This window comes from Dipodomys merriami, unplaced genomic scaffold (genome assembly GCF_024711535.1).
Source record: "Dipodomys merriami isolate MVZ:Mamm:240054 unplaced genomic scaffold, mDipMer1.0.p SCAF_617, whole genome shotgun sequence".
NCBI classification, from domain to species: domain Eukaryota; kingdom Metazoa; phylum Chordata; class Mammalia; order Rodentia; family Heteromyidae; genus Dipodomys; species Dipodomys merriami.
The window spans coordinates 37,652-46,928 of NW_027206199.1; positions in this window are offsets into that span (position 1 = coordinate 37,652).

Sequence of the window (9,277 nt, forward strand, 5' to 3'; positions counted from 1 at the left end):
TTTTGAGACCTCATCTCAATAATAGCTAGTATGATGGACTGGATCTGTTACCCATCTAAATGGGAGCATAAATAGGATCTCTGTCCAGGCCTTCCTGGGCATAAATATGAGATTCTACTTGGTTTATTTATTTATTTTTGGGTCCAGTCATGGGACCTGAACTCTGGGCTTGGGTGCTGTCCCTCAGCTCTTCAGCTCAAGGCTAGCGCTCTACCACTTGAGCCACAGCGCCACTTCTGACTTTTTTCTTTTTGCTTATGTGGTGCTGAGGAATCGAACCCAGGGCCTCATGCATGCAAGGCAAGCACTCTACCACCGAGCCACCTTCCCATCCCATGAGATTCTACTTGGAAAATAACAAAAAAAAACAAAAAAACTGGGCGCCGGTGGCTCACACCTGTAATCCTAGCTACTCAGACTCTTGTTTTTTTGTTTTGTTTTTTTTGCCAGTCATGGTGCCTGAACCCTGAGCCTGAGCACTGTCCCTCAGCTCTTCAGCTCAAGGCTAGTGCTCTACCACTTGAGCCACAGCACCACTTCCAGCTTTTTCTGCTTATGTGATGCTGAGGAATTGAACCCAGGGTCTCATGCATGCAAGGCAAGCACTCTTCCACTGAGCCACCTTCCCAGCCCCAATCCTAGCTACTCAGGAGGCTGAGATTTGAGGATCACAGTTCAAAGCCAGCCCAGGCAGGAAACTCCATGAGACTCTTATATCCAATAAGCCACAAGAAAACTAGGAGTGGGGCTGGGAAGGTGGCTCAGTGGTGGAGTGCTTGCCTTGCATGCATGAGGCCCTGGGTTCAATTCCTCAGCACCACATAAGCAGAAAAAGCTGGAAGTGGGGGCTGACTCTTAAGTAGTAGAGTGCTAGCCTTCAGCTGAAGAGCTGAGGGACAGCGCCCAGGCCCAGCTTTCAGGCCCCACAACCGACCAAAAAAAAAGAAAACTAGGAGTAGTGCTGTGGCTCAAGTGGTAGAGCACATGCCTTCAGCTGAAGAGCACAGGGACAGTGCCCAGGCCCAGAGTTCAAGCCCTATGATTGACAAACAAAAAAAAGAGTACCTACCTAACAATCACAAATTCAAAGTATAATACTGAGGAACTGCTTAAGTGGCACAGACACACACACACACACACACATACAGAGTATAGTATTGAGTTGGAGCCTTAGTACTACCCATCTTAAAAAAAAAAAAAAAAATCAGGGCTGGGAAGGTGGCTCAGTGGTAGAGTGCTTGCCTTGCATGCATGAGGCCCTGGGTTCGATTCCTCAGCACCACATAAAGCAGAAAAAGCCAGAAGTGGTGCTGGGGTTCCAAGTGGTAGAACACTAGCCTTAAACTGAAGATATGAGGGACAATGCCCAGGCCCAAAGTTCAGGCCCCACGACCAACAGAAGAAAAAACAAAAAAAAAGAAGAAGAAGAAAAGTTGAAGCCAACTGGTAGCTCATGCCTGTATTCCTAGCTACTTGGGAGGCTGAGATCCCAGGGATCACAATTCAAAGCCAGCTTAGGAAGAAAAGTCTGTGAGACTCTATCTCTAAAATAACCAGTAAATGGGTGGGGAAGGATGGACAGGGTGACACTGAACAAGCTTCACTGTATATAAAGGGACATACTAAGTTGAAACTCCTTTATACAACTATTTGGAGCTAATATTAAAAAAAAAAAGATTAATATACTGGAGCTGAGAACCAGTGGTTCATACCTGTAATCGTAACTACATAGCTGAGATCTGATGATCCTAGTTTGAAGTCAGCCTCTGACAGACAAATCTAAAAGACTTTTAAATCTATTAAACTGGAGATATGGCTCAAAGGGTAGAGCATCAGACTTGAGTTAAAAAAAAAAAAAAGCCAAAGAGAGCACAAGAACTTGAGTTCAAGTCTTTAGAACTTGAACACCAAAAAAACTAGACGTGGAGCACAAAAAGACTGGAGGCGTGTTTTAAGTGGTAGAGTGTTAGCCTTGAGCTGAAGAGCTGAGGGACAGCACCCAGGCCCAGAGTTCAGGCCCAATACCAGCAAAAACACACACACACACACACACACACACCAACAACAACAACAACAACAACAACAAAACAGAAGCCTTACTTAACAAGTCCTGAGTTCAATTCCTAGTACCTCAATTTAAAACAACAACAACAACAACAAAAGAGAAAAACCCAAAAAGCTGGATACATGGTTCCTTGGTAGACTATACCAGTCTAACAAGCACAGTTCAAACCCTAGTACAGGAAAAAAAAAGAAAATGTAATATTATATATCCATGTTTTTGTCTGAGTAGCTATTAGGACGGCCCCGGAGAAATGACCCCTTCCCTTGATTCTCTCCCTGTGCACCCTAGAAATCCCTGCCTAGGACCTGTAACCCAGGCAACTGGCATGCCTGGGGGCAGTGGGAGGTCATTTCCTCATCCTCTGAGGTCACTTCCCCAACTGCTGTGACCACACCCCCACTCCTTCCCCCTATATAAACTCTCTCCTCCACAAGCTCTCTTACTCTGCACACCTCTCTCTTGTGCTGGTCAGGAGTTTGGTCATTCTCACAATAAACTCTCTTCCCTTGGCAAGCCTTACAGTAGCCTTATTAGCAAGAGCCATCCAAATTAGGCACTGGTGGCTCATACCTGTAATCCTAGCTACTCAGGAGTCTGAGATCTAAGGATCACAGTTCATAGCCAGCCTGGGCAGGAAAGTTCATGAGACTTTTATCTCTCACCACCGAAAAGTCAGAAGTGGAGCTGTAGCTCAAATCCTGAGTTCAGGGACAAGTGCCTTGGCCCTGAGTTCAAGCCCAGGACCCCCCACCCCCCCATCCCCACAAATGTGGATAGCTAGCCAGTCACTGCTAATTTGGTCCCAGCGGGGCCCTGGTGACTCACATGTGTAATCCTAGCTATGCCAGAGGCTGAGATCCGAGGGTCAAGGTTCAAAACCAGGAAAGTCTGTGAGATTTTTTTTTTGGGGGGGGTCAGGTTGTGGGGCCTGAACTCTGGGCCTGGGCGCTGTCCCTCAGCTCTTCAGCTCAAGGCTAGCACTCTACCACTTGAGCCACAGCACCACTTCCGGCTTTTTTCTTTTTGCTTATGTGGTGCTGAGGAATCGAACCCAGGGCCTCAGGCGTGCAAGGCAAGTGCTCTACCACTAAGCCACCTTCCCAGCCCTCTTTTTTTTTTTTTGTCTGTCCTGGGACTTCAACTCTGGACTTAGGCACTGTCCATCATCTCTTCAGCTCAAGGCTAGCGCTCTACCACTTGAGCCACAGTGCCACTTCCAGTTTTCTGGAGGTTTATTGGAGATAAGAATCTCACAAACTTCCTGCTCGGGCTGGCTTTGAACCTCAATCCTCAGATCTCAGCCTTCTGAGTAGCTAGCATTAGATGTGTGAACCACGATGCCCGGTTTGTGAGACTCTTATCTCTAATAAACTACTTAGAAAAAGCTGGAAGTGGTGCTGTGGCTCACATTGTAGAGCATTTGCTTAGAGTCAAAGGAGCTCAGGGATAGTGCCCAGGCCCAGAGTTCAAGCCCCAGGACCAGCAGAAAAAAAAAAATTCAGTCTTTACAATTTAGAGAGGACTGGAGATAGTAGAGTATTCCTCTAGCAAACATAGACTCTGGCCCATTCCCAGCACCACTAACAAAAGCTCAGCAGACCATCATTTTTATGTGAAGTTTTATTCAGTCTCAGTGTGTCATCACAAGTCCCGTTCTTTTGGCTTCTGCCTCAGGTATGAAAAGCAGCACACTAGCTGGGTGCTTGTGGCTCAGACCTTCAATCCTAGCTACTGAGAAAGCTGAGAGATGAGAACTGAGGTTCTAAGCCAGGCAGGAAAGTCCATGACTCCTTTCTCCAATTAATCAGCAAAAAGTCAGAAGTAAAACTGTGACTCAAGTGGTAAAGCACCAGCCATGAAAGAAAAAGCTAAGGGATGGGCTGAGAAGATGGCTCAGTGGTAGAGCGCTTGCCTTGCATGCCTGAGGCCCTGGGTTCGATTCCTCAGCACTACATAAGCAAAAAGAAAAAAGCCAGAAGTGGCGTTGTGGCTCAAGTGGTAGAGTGCTAGCCTTGAGCTGAAGAGCTGAGGAACAGCGCCCAGGCCCAGAGTTCAGGCCCTACGACTGAACCCAAAAAACAAAACAAAACAAAAAGCTAAGGGATAGTGCCCAGTCCCTGAGTTCAAGTCACAATACTGCCAACAAAAAAGAAAGCAAGAGGTCTGGGAAGGTGGCTCAGTGGTAGCGTGCTTGCCTTGAATGCATGAGGCTCTGGGTTCGATTCCTCAGAACCACATAAGCAGAAAAAAGCCAGAAGTGGTGCTGTGGTTCAAGAGCTAAAGAGCTGAGGGACAGGGCCCAGGCCCAGAGTTCAGGACACACACACACACACACACACACACACACACACACACACACACACATACACACACACACAGAGAAAGCAAGAAAGAGTAAGCCAGCACACACACACACACACACACACACACACACACACACACACACACAGAGAAAGCAAGAAAGAGTAAGCCAGCACATGGTGCTGCAATTATTTGTTTGTAAATTTTTATTTATTTTTAGTCTGTTGTGGGGCCTGAACTCTGGGCCTGGGCGCTGTCCCTCAGCTCTTCAGCTCAAGGCAAGGCTCTACCATTTGAGCCACAGTGCCATTTCCAGCTTTTTCTGTTTATGTGGTACTAACTAATTGAACCCAAGGCCTCATACATGCAAGGCAAGCACTCTACCACTGAGCCACCTTCCCTGCCCCCTTATTTGTAGATTATAGTCCCTTTTCTTGTTTTTTTTTTTTTGTTTTGTTTTGTTTTTGGGGTCCAGTCATGGGCCTGAACTCTGGGCCTGGGCGCTGTCCCTCAGCTCTTCAGCTCAAGGCTAGCGCTCTACCACTTGAGCCACAGCGCCATTTCCAGCTTTTTTCTTTTTGCTTATGTGGTGCTGAGGAATCGAACCCAGGGCCTCATGCATGCAAGGCAAGCGCTCTATCACTGAGACACCTTCCCAGCCCTATAGTCCCTTTTCTGTGGCTGCCAAAAGGCAAGCCTGACTCTTGACCATCTTTATGATTCATATTTATTTATTTATTTATTTATTTTGTTGGTCATGGGGCATGATTTCTGGGCTTGGGTGCTGTCCCTATACTCTTTGGCTCAAGGCTAGCGCTCTACCACTTGAGCCACAGCAGCACTTCTGGTTTTCTAGTCGTTTATTAGAAATAAGAGTCTCGGGCTGGGAAGGTGGCTCAGTGGTAGAGTGCTTGCCTTGCATGCATGAGGCCCTGGGTTCAATTCCTCAGCACCACATAAGCAGAAAAAAGCTGGAAGTGGCGCTGTGGCTCAAGTGGTAGAGCACTAGCCTTGAGCTGAAGAGCTGAGGGACAGTGCCCAAGCCCAGAGTTCGGGCCCCACGACTGGCAAAAAAAAAAAAAAAAAAAAAAGAGTCTCACGGACTTTCCTGCCTGGGCTGGCTTTGAACCTTGATCCTCAGATTTCAGCGTCCTGAGTAGCTAGGATTACAGGCATGAGCCACCGGTGCCTGATACTTTTATGATTCTTAGACTCGTCCTTAGTTATAGTGTCAGCACCAGCTTAGGGCCCAAACTTCCAGCCTTTCTTTTTTTGTGCTCGTCTTGGGGCTTGAACTCAGGGTTTAGGCACTTCCCTGAGCTTTTTTGCTTAAGACTAATGTTCTACCACTTAAGCTACAACTATGTTTTAGATTTATGATGAAAGTCTCAGGCTGGGAAGTTGGCTCAGTGGTAGAGTGCTTGCCTTGCATGCATGAGACCCTGGGTTGGATTCCTCAGCACCACATAAGCAGAAAAAAGCCAGAAGTGGTACTGTGGCTCAAGTGGTAGAGCACTAGCCTTGAGCTGAAGAGCTGAGGGACAACGCCCAGACCCAGAGTTCAGACCCCACGACCGGACCCCCCCCAAAAAAAAATTTAAAAAAAAGCCTCACTGACTTTCTTACCTTGGCTGGCTACAAACCACGATCCTCAAATCTCAGCCTACAAAGTATCTAGGATTACAGACATGAGGTACAAGTGCCTGGCTCATTTTATCATTCATTGATTCATTTTTCCTTTCTTTTTTTGCCAGTCCTGGGGCTTGAACTCAGGGCCTGGGCACTGTGCCTTAGCTGCTTTTGCTCAAGGCTAGCACTCTACCACTTGAGTTATAGCACCACTTCTGGCCTTTTCTGTTTATGTGGTACTAAGGAATCAAACCCAGGGCTTCATGCATGCTGGGCAAGCACTGTACCACTAAACCGCATTCCCAGCCCTTATCATTATTTCTATTCATTCCAGCAATCCTGATTACATTCATTTGAGTATCTGAGATTTTTCTGCCTTCCTCTGTTTTTCTCTTCATGTCAATGGAGATGGAGTGGGTCCAACTGACATTTTTTTTTTTTTTTTGCCAGTCCTGGGACTCAAACTCAGGGCCTGGGCACTGTCCCTGAGCTTCTTTTGCTCAAGGCTAGCACTCTACCACTGGAGCCACAGTGCCACTTCTGCCTTTTTCTGTTTATGTGGTGCTGAGATATTGAACCCTGGACTTCATGCATGCAAGACAAGCACTCTAGCACTAAGCCACATTTCCAGCCCCCAACTGGCATTTTCTAGTTGAGTTCAGTGGTATTTGATTGGTTCAGTGGTGAGTAGTTTAGTCCTAGTGGTTTTCTGGGATAGCCTGGCTACTTCCTACACAGTTATTGACAGTCATCCCGTGGCTTCCAGAAATTCTATTATTGTCCTCAAGCTGACTCATCTAGTGACACTAGGTGCAGAGCCAAAGCCACTTGGTGAGATGAGATTGTCCTATGGCGTCCAGCTCTGGATATGGATGTGGCAGTGGAGGAGAAAGACGATTTGAAATGTACAGAGCAGGAAGGGTGTCTGGGGGGAGAGGACAGCTACTTTTCCTGCTTTGCAATGAAAAAACTCCAGTCTGTACAGAAAAACTAAGGCTGGTGCTCAGCACATCCAGGATGGAAAGAATTGGCCTAGAAGCACTCAGGGCCTATGTCGAATTATTCTTTTTTTTTTTTTTTTTTTTTTTTTTTTGTCGGCCGTGGGGCTTGAACTCTGGGCCTGGGCGCTGTCCCTCAGCTCTTCAGCTCAAGGCGAGCGCTCTACCACTTGAGCTACAGCGCCACTTCCGGTTTTCTGGTGGTTTATTGGAGATAGGAGTCTCACGGTCTCTCCTGCCCGGGCTGGCTTTGAACCGCGATCCTCAGATCTCAGCCTCCTGAGTAGCTAGGATTACAGGCGTGAGCCACCAGCACCTGGCTTGTCGAATTATTCTTTAGCTTGCTTGTGTCCTGACCCTTCACAACATTGGGCTTCAGCCCTTCCTTAAATCTCAGGATCAATGAACCCCCAACTTTGGTGGAGCTATTTCAAGATGAGAGTTTGGGCACAAGAACCCTGAAGTGTCAGGCACTGGTGGCTCACACCTACAATACTAGCTACTCAAGAGGCTGAGATCCAAGGATCTCAATTCAAAGTCAGCTCAGGCAGGAAAGTCTATGAAATTCCTAGCTCCAGTTAGCCAGCAAAAAGCCAAAAGTCCAGGGGTGGCTCAAATGATAAAGTGCCAGATAAGAGGCAAACCTCAGGCTATGAGTTCAAGCCCCAGTACAGCTCAAACAAAAATACCTTTGGCTGGGTGCTAGAGGCTCATGCCTCTAATCCTAGCTACTCAGGAGGTTGAGATCTGAGCATCAAGGTGCAAAGCCATATCTCCCTTTAACCACCAAAAAAGCCAGAAGTGGAGCTATGGCTCAAATCATAGAGTGATAGCCTTGAGCAAAAAGCCGAAGAATAGTGTCCAGACTCTGAGTTCAAGCTCCAGGATGTCACACACACACACACACACACACACACACACACACACACACACACACACACACGCACGCACACGCACACGCACACGCACACACGTACCACAAAACCTTTTATGGCTTCCAGTTCACCCAGGATGATATTCCAATTAATTAACCTTACATTTAAGTTCTTTATTTATGACCTGGCTCCTGCTTGTCTACTATATTATTTGAGATTTTTCAGTGGAAAAGGGAGCAACCACATGCAAGTTGAGTCAAGTAGACAAGAGCAAGTTTTGGCCCATATACCTAGAAGGTATATGGGCCATATACCTACCAGCATCAGGCACAACCTGATGCAACAGATCTTGATTCACAGGATGTTACCTGATGTGGCCTTCCTTTCCACCCTTTAGATCTGTCTCTTACTGGCTTCCTTTTCAGGTAGAATTCACTACTAGGTGGCAAAGGTCTCAGATTTGCAAGCCTCAAAGTTTAGCTCCAAGTAGATGCATCTTGTTGAATAAATCCTAGCACATCACAGAGGACGCATGATATTAGTTTTGGCTAGATCATTTGCCCACCTTTGACCATTACTTTGACTCTTGTTTCTTTTTGGGTTGGTCTTGGGGCTGAACTCTGGGCCTGGGCGCTGTCCCTCAGCTCTTCAGCCCAAGGCTAGCGCTCCACTACTTGAGCCACAGCACCACTTCCGGTTTTCTGGTGTTGAGTTTTCTGGAGATGAATCTCACAGACTTTCCTGCCCAGGCTAGCTTTGAACTGAGATCTTCAGATCTCAGCCTCCTGAGTAGCTAGGATTACAGGTGTGAGCCACAGGCATCTAGCTTTCTCTCTCTCTCTCCTCTCTCCCCCCCCCCCCTTTCTTTCTTTCTTCCTTTTGCCAGTCCTCCTGGGGCTTGAACTCAGGGGCTGGACACTGTCCCTGAGCTTCTTTTGAGTCAATTACTTTGACTCTTATTGTTCATTCCTGAGACTTAATGAGGGGTTACCCCACTTGAATCTCTGAGAAAGGTGGGCATAGATGACTTATGCCTGTAAATCTAACTACTCAGGAGGCTGACATCTGAGGATTGTGGTTCAAAGCCACCCAAGCAGAATAATCCATAGGACTCTAATTTCCAATTAATCACCAAAAGGCTGATAGAGGAGCTGTGGTTCAAGTGGTAGAGTCTCAGTCTTGAGCAAAAAAGCCAAGCTGGGAATGTGGCTTAGTGATAGAGTGCTTGCTTCTCATGCATGAAGCCCTGTGTTTGATTCCTTGGTACCACATAAACAGAAAAAGCCAGAAGTAGCACTGTGGCTCAAGTGGTAGAGTGCTAGCTAGCCTTTAGCAAAAGAAATTCAGGGACAGTGCCCAGGCCCTGAGTTCAAGCTCCAGGACTGGAAAAAAAAAAAAAAAAGGATTAG